Source organism: Amblyomma mixtum, chromosome 8 (assembly GCF_055824585.1).
Source record: "Amblyomma mixtum isolate Tamu chromosome 8, ASM5582458v1, whole genome shotgun sequence".
In the NCBI taxonomy this organism is placed as follows: Eukaryota; Metazoa; Arthropoda; class Arachnida; order Ixodida; family Ixodidae; genus Amblyomma; species Amblyomma mixtum.
The window spans coordinates 64011843-64026489 of record NC_143019.1 but is presented as its reverse complement, the minus strand read 5'-3'; the positions used below and the strand labels follow the sequence as shown (position 1 = coordinate 64026489).

General features: G+C 47.7%; 1 protein-coding gene across 1 annotated transcript in view; it reads right to left on the bottom strand.

The window, feature by feature from the left end:
- The window catches only part of LOC149332756 (ribosomal protein S6 kinase alpha-5-like), a 287244-nt gene that overhangs the window by 219973 nt on the left and 52624 nt on the right, over positions 1 to 14647 (bottom strand). The window lies entirely within an intron of this gene.

Sequence of the window (14647 nt, the reverse complement as noted above, 5' to 3'; positions counted from 1 at the left end):
CGTTGTAGCGCTCGAGAGGGTACAGCCCATCGGCCAGACGCCGTTGTCGCGAAACCGCGGCAGCTCGTACACACGGCAGCGCAAAAGTTAAAGCGCGCGGCGCAAAAACCTGACGTAGCTTTCAAAGCTGCCGTTCTGGGTGACGAACAGAATTGCCTGCATTACTCCCTGTTTCCAGCGGCACAGGGATGTAGCACCTGGACGAACTCGGGAACACCGTGTTCGGGAAAGCCGAAGAGCAACGGCCCGACGCGCACACATAAGCAGCAATCAGAAAAAAAAAAAAAAAAAACACGGCGCTCATACGGCGCTCGCCCGTGCGCGGGCGAGCAGCACGGGCGAACGCCGCAAAAGAGTGTGCGCAAACGACCGTCCCGCGTGCAGAGTTTTGCAGAGAAGCTTGCCTTCAGTTAGAGGAGCGGGGTTAGGAAGCATGAAGGTAGCATGCCGGCTACCTTAGCGTAGGGAAGCACCAAGGAGCCCTTAACTTAGGGCCCCTTAGTAAGGGACGTTTCAGAATTGGCATAAGGTCGCCTTACGGTGTTTGAGGCGCCCTTAGTAAGGTAAGGAGCGTTTTAGAATTCGGGCCGAAGAGTCGTACGACGCAGTCCATCGAGTTTGGAACGAAATTAGTTGCAACAGGGCAGAAAGCTGAGCTAGTTGGTATAAATTCATCATGAAAAATCCAGGCGGTAACAAACAACGACACAGAGGGGACACAGTGCTTACTCGCAACTACAAGAATTTTATGCGAAGCATACTACTTTAGCTACCACTTCAGCCCTTCACCGTGGTTATGCGCCTCCAAATCAAGTGATACATGACGTCACACCACGTGACACGATGATGTCACGACAGTAGAGAAACGGGGGCCCACCTCGCGCCGTCGCTGTGGTTGTGCGCCTCCAAATCACGTGATACATGACGTCACACCACGTGACACGATGACGTCACGACAGTGGAGAAACGGGGGCCCACCTCGCGCCGTCGCTGTGGTTGTGCGCCTCCAAATCACGTGATACATGACGTCACACCACGTGACACGATGACGTCACGACAGTGGAGAAACGGGGGCCCACCTCGCGCCGTCGCTGTTGTTTTGCGCCTCCAAATTACGCGACACGATGATGCTTCGCATTCTCCAGGCTTAACCAAGTTAAGCCTCAGCCATTTTTTTTTATTCAGAAGCTTCTATATATACACAACAAAAACCAACACAAACCCAGAGTAATCACTCGCCAAATGCCGACCGATGTGCAGGAAAAGATTAACTCGCTGTTTTCAATCGCTCTTTCAAAGAACTTATCTCTCTGCTAGACAAGCCAACCGAAGGGTCACTAACACATGTATGCCCCGTTTCCGCGATATGATAGGCTTCAACTATCTCTCGCGTTACACGATCTCGGTGACGAAAAAGAACACACGTTTTGGAAAAGATGGGAGATGAGCTCAAAGAAAAGAAATGGCGGTTGTGCTGTCAAACACTTATCACCAAAGTGGGCACAGTGTACAAAATCCCCCTGTCGTGTAGAAAAGTGTACTTAGGCCAGAGTGGTCGATGTTTGAATGTGCGGTTCATGGGGCATGCCGGAGATATGGAAAAAGGTGACAGTTCAAACAATATGGTTCTTCATTGTCGCAACTACAGCAAGCGCAAGAAGAAATGTTCTCCCATCTTTTCCAAAACGTGTGTTTTTTTTCGTCACCGAGATCGTGTAACGCGAGAGATAGTTGAAGCCTATCATATCGCGGAAACGGGGCATACATGTGTTAGTGACCCTTCGGTTGGCTTGTCTAGTAGAGAGATAAGTTCTTTGAAAGAGCGATTGAAAACAGCGAGTTAATCTTTTCCTGCACATCGGTAGGAATGTGGCGTGTGATTACTCTGGGTTTGTGTAGGTTTTTGTTGTGCATATACAGAAGCTTCCGAACAAAAATTCTTGTAGTTGCGAGTAAGCGCTGTGTCCCCTCTGTGTCGTTGTTTGTTACCGCCTGGATTTTTCATGAAGATTGGAACGAAATGACTTTTACTGAGCAGATGTTCTTAGCGTAGCGGAGACACTCTAGCTTAGACTGGACAGAGGATGCCTGCTTCGCATGCACAGTGGCAGGTCAGGTAACTGTATTTATCAACGGAAGATACAATGACGACTAAAGGGTGCAAGCGAAAAACCAATTAACGTACGACAAAAACGCGCACTCACTTGACAAGGCAAAATCATCAGTTAATCAATGCGAGGAACAAAGCTTTCATATCACGAATTACCGTGTAAACATATAGAAATACAATTAGGTATGAGAAATCGTTATTTTTTAAGCAACAATAGCAAATATGGCAGCTGAAGGCGTTAACAACAGACTTCAGAGTTTTATGGAGAAAATTCTTAATGATTAAGTGTCTACAATTAGTACGAATGTAAAAGGTCTTCAAAATCTGTGCGCTACATGCGGTCCATATTCGTGCGAATGCAGTACCGGCAGCTAATCTAAAGGTTTCGAAGACAGGTTCGGAACTTGTGCTACTACGTAGAGCATCAGTTGCAAGCAGGAGCCTTCCAAATCTTCCCGCTACATTAGTGCGAGGAAGCGTAGTAAAAATGCTGCTAGTTATTCTAGGAAACGATCGCCGCCGCGGTGGCTCAGCGGTTATGGTGCTCGGCTGCTGTCCCGAAAGACGCGGGTTCGATCCCGGCCGCGGCGGCTAGAATTTCTTTGGAGGAGAAATTCTAGAGGCCCGTGTACTGTGCGATGTCAGTGCACGTTAAAGAACCCCAGGCGGTCGAAATTTCCGGAGCCCTCCACTACGGCGTCTCTCATAGCCTTAGTTGCTTTGGGACGTTAAACCCCATAAACTAAACTAAACTCTAGGAAACGATCGTAATCCCCGCCCATACTTTCCCAGCTGTGCACTCCGTCGTAAACAAAGCGTGAGCAAGCGTCTCCTCGCTTGTCGCCAGCAGAGCAGCAACAGCCCTGAGTCAGCGGCCAGACAGACGCGACGACCCCGACAGCGCACTACTGTATACACACACACACACTGGTTCGCATTGCATCACCGCCGGCTCCGAGCAAGGTCCCTTTCGCCGAACGGAAAACAGGGCGAACACCGCCGAGGGTTTGCGCGGGGCGGCACTCACGTGCCCTGTGCGTGTTCTCGTGTAAACTTCCTCACACTGATAAACAGGCGCCTATTTTTGATAAGCGTTATTGTCAGCCATCCCCATTTATACGTGTTTCATGGCCCATGCGCTGTTTTGGAACCTAATCAATCAATCAATCAATCAATCAATCAATCAATCAATCAATCAATCAATCAATCAATCAATCAATCAATCAATCAATCCATCAATCAATTCCAAACAACAAATGACTGGCTGCTAGAGACGCATGGAAATGAATGATGCAGGCGCAAGATGGTTTGGTTTATGGGGGTTTAACGTCCCAAAGCGACTCAGGCTATGAGGGACGCCGTAGTGAAGGGCTCCGGAAATTTCGACCTCCTGGCGTTCTTTAACGTGCACTGATATCGCACAGTACACGGGCCTCTAGAACTTCGCCTTCATAGAAATTCGACCGCCGCGGCCGGGATCGAACCCGCGTCCTTAGGGTCAGCAGCCGAGCGCCATAACCACTGAGCCACCGCGGCGGCGATGCAGCGTAAGAAGCCGCGCACAAATATAAGGAGGTGACGATCAAGTACGGTCGGAACGGTATTTCGACACGCTAATTAAGACAAAGGAAAGTATAAAAGAAAGCCCAAAAGGAAACAATCTTTCGGACGGCAACCACAAAGACCTCATTCCACCGTCTGTATAAAGGTACCGCGTAGAAAGGCAACGAGCGCACTCCACGAGCAGAAAGAATAACACAGTGAGCAGGACGGCACATGCGTCGTTTGCGAGTGACGCAAGACGAAATTCAATTAACTTCGTCGCTGCGTCCACGAGCTCCGCTACGCACACCCTCGAGAATAACGCTGATCCGAACTTGTATAGAGCTATTGGCCAGCTTTTTAATCACCGGAGGTGACACAAACGTGCTCAGCTCCTGTACTTAATAAAGTATAAACAGTCGCAACAATGCTTTAAACTTTAAGCACGACGACATCAAGCATGCATGCAAGCAGGAACGTAAGCGTGGACCCTTTGAACAGGGCTTGGGAATATCAAACAGTGTGTCTAAAGCGGGCTAATAGACACACGACGACCATGCAAGCACTCCTGCCTTCCGAGAAAGATTCGATCCTTGCGCGCTAACAAAAAAAAGAAAAAAAAAAACACGGCTTCTCTGCGCTTGAAAAATCCACAACACCGCAAACGGCCGGCGCTTCCGTGGAACGATTTCTCACATTCCTCTCTCTTTTTTTTTGTTCCTTTAGCCGAGGAGAACGAACGGGTGCTTCTGAGAATGCAGTGGACGATTACGGGGAAGCCCGTTTCATGCAAGAGCCGAGTAGCCAAGCCAAATCGATCCTGTCGTGCTTCGTGTAACGTGGTCGCGGAGGCGAGTTTTGTGCTGCTCTATCAGGCTGTTGATCGTTCGTTATCGTTTTTGATCGCATTTTTATCCGCTGCAACAATATAGTACAGTGAAATCATGCTAATTCTAACCAGCTATTCGAACTGATCAGCCGCGCCGTCAACATCACGCGTATTAAGCGGAGCCCGAGAAACAGCCAACTCCACTGTAGTACGCACGCTGGAGTTGCCGCAGTGGACGATGGACCAGTTCTACTGCGTTTAGTTGACTGTACATGGGGCGTTGGTTCTTTGAAAGCCATTTTACTTTCCTTTTCTTTTTTTTTCGTATATCCTACTTGTTATAAAACTGCGAATCAAAATGCGGGCTGATCTGACCGTGAAGTCTGCAAATGGGCACTCAGCTACCAGCAGCGCTCCGAACCTTTCTTGTTCCATGCATACCGTGACCGTATCCAGGTTTCGAGCAGCCTGAGTAGTTCACCTGAAACCCCATTAGCCAGATATGTGCACTGTGAGACAAATAACGCCTCTCGTAGTTTATTTAGTTCTCTTCAATAGCATCTGGCCCGCTCCAGACACTGGCCACCTATCCCAACTAGCTGAATAGTTCACCCCCCCGTTCTCCTATCGTGATTTCATCTCTCTATCTCTCTACATAACTTTCGGCCGTCTCCGGCAGCGCTTGCCATCCACTGGAATTCATAGTGTTGCTTCAACACACCGCCAGTTACCAGTTCGCGCTTGGGAACAGAAGGCTCTTCTCGCAAAGTGGTTTGCGGCGAGTGCTCCCGCTCCATCGAGACTATTTTTTCGTTCATGCCTAGTTCGCTTGCTCGCGGTAACAGCGATAAACTGCACAGCTTTTACACTCTGAAGCTGGAGGTGTCGCACCTTCCTTCCTCCGTGTGTCGCACCTACACCGTGGTCGCACCATGTCGATTTTCACTCGGGGCGAGGCAGGCGGCTCGTCGCGGGTCCCAGACGAACGCGAGACGTCGCGCTTTCTATGAGCGACGATAGAGGACGCCACATCCAACAAAGATGCCGCATCATTTTCGTTTTCTCTCTTTCGGGGGCGCTGAAACGGAACCGGCTTCCCCAAGAGACCCCGGGGCGACCGCAGAGGTGCAGTGAAGCAAATGATGAGCCGAATGCGAAGAATCGCTATCGGTTAAAGAGCTCGAAGGCGGGAAGTTTTGGTTATAACGATTGGCTGGTGTTGCCGGCAACAGCGCCCATCCCGTCATGCTGTTTAAAAAAAAAAGTAGCGCTGCATTACTTTTGCTGAAACAAGGTTCAGTCGGGCCTCAGGCTGGAACGGAACGCGAGTTACCGCTGATGAACCAAACACAAGTTTTGGCCCTTCATTTTACGTCCGGATATGAAGAGCAGCTACAGTGAATCACATTGATCTTCCGGCTGCAGTTCGACATAGCAATACACAATCGACGAATGACACAGAGCAGAGTTCACGACTATATCCGGCCAAACACCACGACCAGAGAACTGTCGTAATTTCCGGTATACAGCTCGTGGGCTATACAAGTTTTAAAGTTATAACTTTGGGCTTTGCGGACTATATGTAGGGACAGACTGTATAGCAATTTTTTTTTAGTATCTGCCAAAATATGCCCGAGGGGATTCTATGTACCGGATGCGGGAATCGAGTAAAAGCTATTTTTTCAGCCAAAATTAGGAACTACGGACTATACATTGGGTGCAGACTGCATACCGGAAATTACGGTACTTAGATTTTCTTCTTTTTTTTTAATAGGGTGGGAGAGGGAGGTGTTGGGTCGCAAAGTCTTCGAGGGGGTCCGATATATATATATATATATATATATATATATATATATATATATATATATATATATATATATATATATATATATATATATAATAAATCAATGGTCATGTGTTACGCAGTGCTGCAGGGTGGCAGTTTGGACAGCTGACATTCGTGCAAACTTCCACGGTGCACAAAAAAAGAAATAAAAACAAAAGAAAACAAAAAGTGAAGGTATAATACGAAAGAGAGGACAGAAGAACAATTTTGGTTAGTGGGTGAAGTATAATGAGGAACTGTAGAGACCTGGTAAGTACGCATGCTCGTTTACAGTTAATTAAACTAGCAGAACTAGTCAATCGCCTTAAACAGCAAACAGGAGGCGAATTGCAAAAACAACAGAGCGCTGTGCGATGGTGTGCTTTACTGTGTTGTGCGTGCAATTTGTACCAACGTACGTTTTTTTTTCTTTCGCCCACTCCTGCCTCACGCGCAGCTCTGGCACATAAGCCGACATATACCGTGAAGCAGCAAATTATAACAACAACAACAGAAAATACCTGCAGTCGCTGTGAGCTCAAAGGAAATCCTTCAACACTTCAAGCTGACAAATGAGTGGGCTGGGAAAAGCGGAAGCAGGCCACGGCGGCTGTTCAAGTTGCGAAATCATCACGGGAAAAACCGTTTTAAGCTCCCAACGTTCTCTACTACGAACGACTCCACTGTTTCTCGACAAGCTGCCGCACTTATACCGCTGCAACAACCTCCTCCGCCGTCGACACGAAGCTCACACCAGCGGTGGCGCAATACACGAGCAGCTCGGCGGATCCCCGGCTTCCAACCCACGCATCTATGTGTAATACAGACGATGCTGCTTTCCGCGGGAAGGATTATCCGTGTCCTCCACATTTCCTGCCTGCTCCTTCCTGCTCAGCTTCCTTTTTTTCCCCAGATTCCCCCGGCAACGTCTGCCTAGCTCTTTTACCCAAATGCTGCTGGGGAGGCGAGATCCACATCGCTCCAGCCATGCGTTTGACGAGGAGGCAGCGTGGCTTTCACGGGGTCAACAACGAGCCTAATACCGTATTTTCCGGTGTATAAGACGCGGCTTTTTAAAAAAAATCTTCCTGTTGCGTCCTATACAAGGGTGCGTCTTAAACGCCAATTTTTAGTTGTTGTTTTTTTTGTGAGTTCAGAAATTACTTAGGTTCATGATCAAGCTTTTTTCACCGAAAAAATGTCACTGTCAATGACGCGGTTGTAACACGGTTAATACTTCAAAACGGAGACCGCCGTCCGCAACTTTTTTTAGGTGAACTTTATAATGAGACGGCGGGGATGACGACTCCCGGGATCCCAAACACGCGACTGTTTCGGAGGCCCCGAGCAAAAGTAATGTGAAATGCCAAAGATGGCGACAATCGCGCTTCTCGCCATTGTTAAGACAAGCCGGCGTTCTTTTTTCGCCACCCTTTGCAACTTTGTTTGCTCCGTGTACGTAGTACGTAGTGCGAAGAGAATGTTTCAGCCGTGTTGCCTCCAGAAATGGGCGCCATTTTTGATAGCGCATCTCAAGATGAAAACTTCGAAGGTTTTAAGCATAAATAAAATGTTGTTATGGACATATGGGAGTTTCCTTTCGTTTTTTCTTTCTTTTTTCTAAAACGTGGGCGGCTATGGCGTGAGTATTGCCTTTTTCGATCACTTAGCGTTGCTTAAGAATTTCTCACAGGTACGGTGAATTTCGCGATGGTAGCGCAAGCGTGTTTAATAAGCCTCACTAGCCTGAATGGGTAAACCGAAGTGCATCTTATACAAGGGTGCGTCTTATGTACAAACTTTTTCAATGACAGCCTGCATATATGGCGGGTGCGTCTTATACACCGGAAAATACGGTATGTTGCTCCGTCAGGATGAAGCAACCCGGCGGTGTTCAGATTTGCGATGCGCGCTGCAACCGTGGTCTGAATGCGTTGTATTTTGAGCGAAAGCTCTACCGTTCTTCAAGGTCACGTCGGTATGCAAAACGACCTTGGGAAGGAGGGGGGGGGGGGGGGGGGGGGGGGGGGGGCAACGGAGCGCAAAATAAAAAAAAATAAAACAAAATGGTTTGGTTTGGTTTATGGGGTTTAACGTCCCAAAGCGACTAAGGCTATGAGAGACGCCGTAGTGGAGGGCTCCGGAAATTTCGACCACCTGGGGTTCTTTAACGTGCACTGACATCGCACAGCACACGGGCCTCTAGAATTTTTCCTCCAAAGAAATTCTAGCCGCCGCGGCCGGGATCGAACCCGCGTCTTTCGGGTCAGCAGCCGAGCACCATAACCGCTGAGCCACCGCGGCGGCAATAAAACAAAATGAAAAACAATAATAAAATGAAATAATAACAATAATCATAATAAACAAAGATTACAAATAAAAAACAAAAAGGTAAAAACAAAAAACGGGACAAAATAAAACTAATAAAAACGAAAGTAAAGAATTGCAGAAAGAATTCCAGAAAGAAGTGCGTAAGCAATTACAGAGACAACTGCGGAAAGCGCTTTCCCTCTGCATTAATTAAGGTTCGGCAGAATTGCGACAAACCTGCGTTAATTTTTTTTCTTGTCCGCATCAGCACATTTGGGGGAAGGATCGAGGAGTGACCTTTTTTTGAGCATGCGTGCGTGCGCGCGTTAGTGTGTCCTGAGATGTTGAATACGCTGTCCGACACCTTCTCTGTTTCAAGTGTCGGACAGCTTGGGAAAATGTGCGGAATGCTGCGGATTAAGTTTTCCAGATGTGCCGAACCCGTTCTAGAGAAAAATGCCAGGAGAAGAAATGAAAGGGTAGTTTCCGAACTTGCTGTGACCATCACCACTGACGCCTAAACTATATTGGCTTCTTTGGCGAGCTCTCAGGATCAATAACTGAGAGGACTGCGTAAGCGTGCGAGCTCTCGATACACGGACAGCGCCGCCCTGTCTTGCGTGTCTTCTTGTGTTCGTGTTCCATAGCTAAAAAACGCCAAAGATCCCCAGGGGGTCGAAATTTTTGCAGACCCGTCCGCTACAGGACCTCTTTCCTCTAACTACGTCCTTAGTGCCTTCCTTTACGGTGCAGTTCAAGTGTCCACCGAGATGTGAGGCACATATTGCGCCTTTTCCTTTCCTTGAAAGGCACTTTTCAATTCCACCGGTGCATTGTCCGTAGTTTACCTACGGACAATGCACCGGTGAAATTGGAAACTGGCTATCGAGGAAAGGAAAAGGCGCAATATCTGTCTCACATCTCGATGGACACCTGAACCGCGCCGTAAAAGATGGCATAAAGGATTTCGAAGACATCGACACGCTTGTTGCTATCACATACTTGTTTGTTACACATCATCGTCATGTTAAGTATGATGCTAATTAATGGCCCTAATTAGCTAAGTGTTCCTGCAATGTAATTCGCCTACTTTGCAGTGTGATATACAAGGTATGTGAGGTACAACACAGCGCTCGTCTTCCTTCCCGTCCTTCTTCTCCCTTTCTATCTTTGGCCTTGCGCCTTTGCGCTGAATACTATGAACTTAATTCGAGAATACCAACTAGCCCAGCAACTAACTCTACTGAGGTACAAGGCCTCTATTTAGCCCACTTAACCAAGGTTCCTCAGTGATGTAAACTTAGCGTGCCCGGCCACCGACTCATAGGACAGCGGTTCGATCCCGCTTGACCGGCTTCTTTCTTTTGAACGAAATTGCTCTTCTACGTCACTACCCTTTCGACCAATCAGGACTTTCCAGTGACGCCGACGCCGGAGTTTCCGCCGAACAGGACCGTTCATGCTAAGGCGTAAAAAACCGTCGAGAATGTCAGGTGTTGCTCCCTCAAAACTGCTTCACCCCTACGTGACGTCTTTCTCCCCATTTCCCTTCCTCGCTCTCTCTTTCACTATTCCTTGCCGTCTCATTTCCGTTTAGGGACAAGTACCGATTTCGCTTTAAAGGGTCAGTCTACTGAATTTTATCGGTCATATTTTCTTTGCGGCAACCGATATAGCTCTTTATCCGGATTACCGTTTAGCCAGGTGTGGTGCCAAGAAGTGCGGTAGCACATTAAAAAAAATTATTGATGTGGAAACACACCTGTATGAAATTGTAGACTCACCTGGCAACCATTAAAATACAAACGTCATAGCAATTTATAAAGTGCAATTTTCAAGTGCCGAGATGATTAAAAGAAATCGGCACTGAAAGGACATTGGTTATTTATGTCGCAATTATGAAAAGCCGTATTTTGTCATTAATAAAATACAGGAACGCGAGCACCATGACCCTGAGAGGGCGCGGCAATCAAACCAAGACGAAGCGGCGTCGCTGTGCACATGGTATCTTGTTTGACAGGCAGTATGTCAAGGTTGCAGAATCTGAGCGAAGTTGAAAAGAGAATGTCGTCAAGGATGGACGAACAAAACTTTGACCCATATGGGTCAACTCCACGGTGGAAGATGATCAACTCCGAATGAACGCAGTCGCGACAGCCGATGTGATGACGAGAGCGACGTTCCCGACGATTTCCGCAGCGCGGCGACAAACATGGCGGCGCCCTTCGAAGCCGGACCTCTCGCTTCGGACTGAATTCTTGTTGTTGCTGCCTTTTTCAGTGCGTTCACTGGCCATAAATGGGGCACCGGTCTTTCGCTTCGTCTCACCTCGCCTATAAGAAAACATATAAGCGATAAATTTGCTTTATTTTTTTATTAGAGTGACGATTCTGTCGCTTCTAGGCTTAACAGGAGAGTCAGTTTGTTTACAATAATGGTCCCGTCCTGACAACCAGATGGCGCCACTATATGCTGAGTTTACTTTTGCGTCTCTGCTAGCATGTGCCAGCGTCTAGCATATGTATAACTATAAATATTCATGTGATTTACAAAAAAAGCAAGAGGTATGCCTTCTACAGTTGACTAGAACAAAACGTACGTTTCTGTGACATTGGAGCCTACTAACGGTACGTAGTATATTCACTTATGCTTCTACAAAAAAAGTCTACCACTTGCTGCAACAAAAAGAACGTTTGGGGTCGCCACCGGGTATCTTTACGCGACTTTTAACGCCAAATTAAACTATAAATTCCAGCCTAAACCGGGAGCAGTTCCCTCGTTATTGACGTTATAGGGTGCCAACTGCCAGAATATGCCATTATTTATACACTCATCTCCCTGAGTAGACCGACCCTTTAACGGGTTCCCTGAGCGACCAACATTACGGAGCTACGAAGCTCGGTGACACTGAGCGGCACAGAGTAGAAAAAAGGAAGTTCTCGAACGCAGCTGCAAGACCTGCGACAGCCTGGCGGCCTGCTGTAGTCACCGCAGCAGCAGTAAAACGGTAAAACCGACAGCCCGCCAAACCGCTTGTTTTCGTTTGACAGGTGAGGCTCGCAGAGAAAGGCGCTGTGTTGTGTTGCCGTTCAAGCGATGTTGCACACCCACGGGCGTTCCTGTGCCGAAGTGTTGTTTTTTTTTTTTTTTTTTTTTTGAGGAAGCGCGCTTTGCCATCCGAGCGCGTGCCTGGTCGACCACGTGTCCACGTGCAGTGCGCTCAGCGGGCCGGGTTGTGCGCCTTATGAAAGCACGCTGCGGTACGGGCCACGCGCTCTGGGGTCGCGCGCGTGCGAAACGTTCGCTTGGCGGAGGGCAGGGAGGAGGGAAGAAGGAAGGAAATTGTGGGAACAATGAGAGAAAGAAAAAATTGGAAAAATAGTCGGAGGAAAGAAGGGGAAGAACAGAAAAAAACCAAACAGAGAAAGATAATAAGTTACAGAACGAGTAGAAGGAACGAAACAAATGAAAGGTGAAGTAAGGAAGAATTAAAAAGAAAAATAATAAAGCACTAGAGCGGAAAGAAAAAACCGACAAAAATAGAAAAAACAGAAGGAAGTGAAGAAAGAACATAACAGAGAAAGATAATAAGTTACAGAACGAGTAGAAGGAACGAAACAAATGGAAGGTGAAATAAGGAAGAATTGAAAATAGAAATAATAAAACACTAGAGCGAAAAGAAGAAACCGAAAAAAACAGAAAAAAACAGAAGAAAGTGAAGAAAGAACATAGAATGAAGGGCAAAAGGAACGCGATGAAAGAAAGAAGGTAAAACGAATGGAAAGCAGAGAAAATTGACGGACGATTATTATGACACTCGGTAATGCGAAATTTGAGCGCAGCTCTTTCCGGTTGTCAGGTGGCGTGTTACGCCGACAACGCCAACGACAATGACGCGGAATCCACGAATGCCCCCATGTGGGTATGTGACATTATAAAGAGGATGATGAAGAAGAAGAATGGGCACCTAAGAGCTGCGCTCTAAAAAATGAACAGCTTCCATACATTTCGTTCCACTGTGGTACGAAGCAGTGATAGAGATAGCTAAATGCAGCCTCTCCAGCCTCCAATAAGATCACCTCGGCCAATATGAATCACGCTTACGTGAGTCATCTGAACTACACAGGACACACCCTCGACAGGCGCCGGCTTCCAGAGTATTGGATGATCTCACCGGGGACAGAAAGAACAGAAAGAAAGAATGGAGAAAAGGAAGGTATAGAAAACCAGCTCAAATGAAATACGTCACCGAGCGGATTGGTGATGTACTTGCTGTACTTGAAAACTAATCAAAAGGATTAAGTTCAGACTGCGCGGAATGTGAACACACGTACCGAACAAAGGGTGCTTCAACAAATGATTCAGCATTCTTCGAGAGTCCGATCATCTTGTGGGCCCTTGGCCGAGGTAATACGAGAATTCGGGTCAAATTCTATTTCATTTTCACCTTTATCACCTATCGCCATCGGCCAAACCGGCGTAGCGCCTCTGTTATCACCTGGATCTCCCAATCACGTCTGCGAAAAAAAGGATGGTATACACAGAACCAAGAAAAAGAATTGTCATATTAAACCGCCAGTAGTGCCTTTACCACGACCTTAAAATGCAGGCAGAAAGTCGTTATCGTTCCACTTTTGACTTTGCGCAATTAGCTTCCGTCACTCTCCGGGTGGCGCTAGTTTAGTTCACCAAACAAAGTGGCAAATTAGGATGGCGCAGTACAGTTAGTTAGGGATCGTCTTTGCGTTTTCAACACGCTTTGGCGGGCTAGTTAAACAGCGCGACTAGAATAGTAGCAGCAAGTACAGAAGTCGCGTTTCAAAAGACGGGCAACGCAGGGCATGCTGTGGGAAAAATAAATATTAAGACATACAACGGCGCTCGCCGCGTTACTCGATGAGGCAAGACGCCGCCGAGCATTGGCATCGAAGGAGAGAGAGAGAATGAGGGAGAGGAGGGCCGCTCAATATCACAGGAGCCACCGATTACCATAACGAAGCACCCAGTCGAATGGCCATTAATAGCGGCGGCAAACGACTGGACATTCGCGATGCCGCGGTGCTGCAGCTCGCTACGTATGCACCGTACAGGCGCCCCGCACGCTCCTTCGCAACAACGGGCTTCCCAGCACAACGTTCTTACTAAAGGACATTTACGCAAGCACCCAAAACGTACGTAAGAAAATCAAACAAAATAAAGGCGATAAAAGAAACGACGTAACCTTGGAAGCGGAAATATGAGGCAAGATGGGCGGCGATTGCGCACGCCTTTCTTTTGTTAACTACTTCTCTGCCTGGAGGAACGAACTTTCCGAGGATTCACATTATGGCGCCGATACGCCGCAGTCCTCGTGCGCTCCCCATGCATGCACAGCAGAATTGGACACGCGCGTTTCAGACCATTCCCAGTCCTCTGCTATTATAAGCGTTTTCCTCTGCTCCCCGCCCCCGCGGCAATTTTCGCCCTCAATGTGCGAGCCGGTGCGTGCAGTTAAAGAAGTGTATGCGTCGAAATTATGCTCTCTCAATTGTGAGCGAGCACGTGCCACGTACAGGTAAGAGCAATGCCGCCGCGGTGGCTCAGCGGTTACGGTGCTCGGCTGCTGACCCAAAAGACGCGGGTTCGATCCCGGCCGCGGCGGTTGAATTTCTTTGGAGGAGAAATTCTAGAGGCCCGTGTACTGTGCGATGTCAGTGCACGTTAAAGAACCCCAGGGGGTCGAAATTTCCGGAGCCCTCCACTACGGCGTCTCTCATAGCCTTAGTCGCTTTGGGACGTTAAACCCCATAAACCAAACTAAACCAAACCAATGCCAAATGCTGCGCTTCACAAGAGCGTAGTCAGCGATAGCTCCCAAAGCATGAGCGAGAACCGCATTTTTGCTTTGTCTTGCTTTATAAGTGCACTTTTCCTCACGGGGACTGATTCCCTAAATGCGTTTTCAAAATCCGATGCAGACGCAAAAATAATTGTCGTTCGTGTGCGCGACATTTATGATGAACCTGTCGAACTTAAAATGTAAAGAACAGAA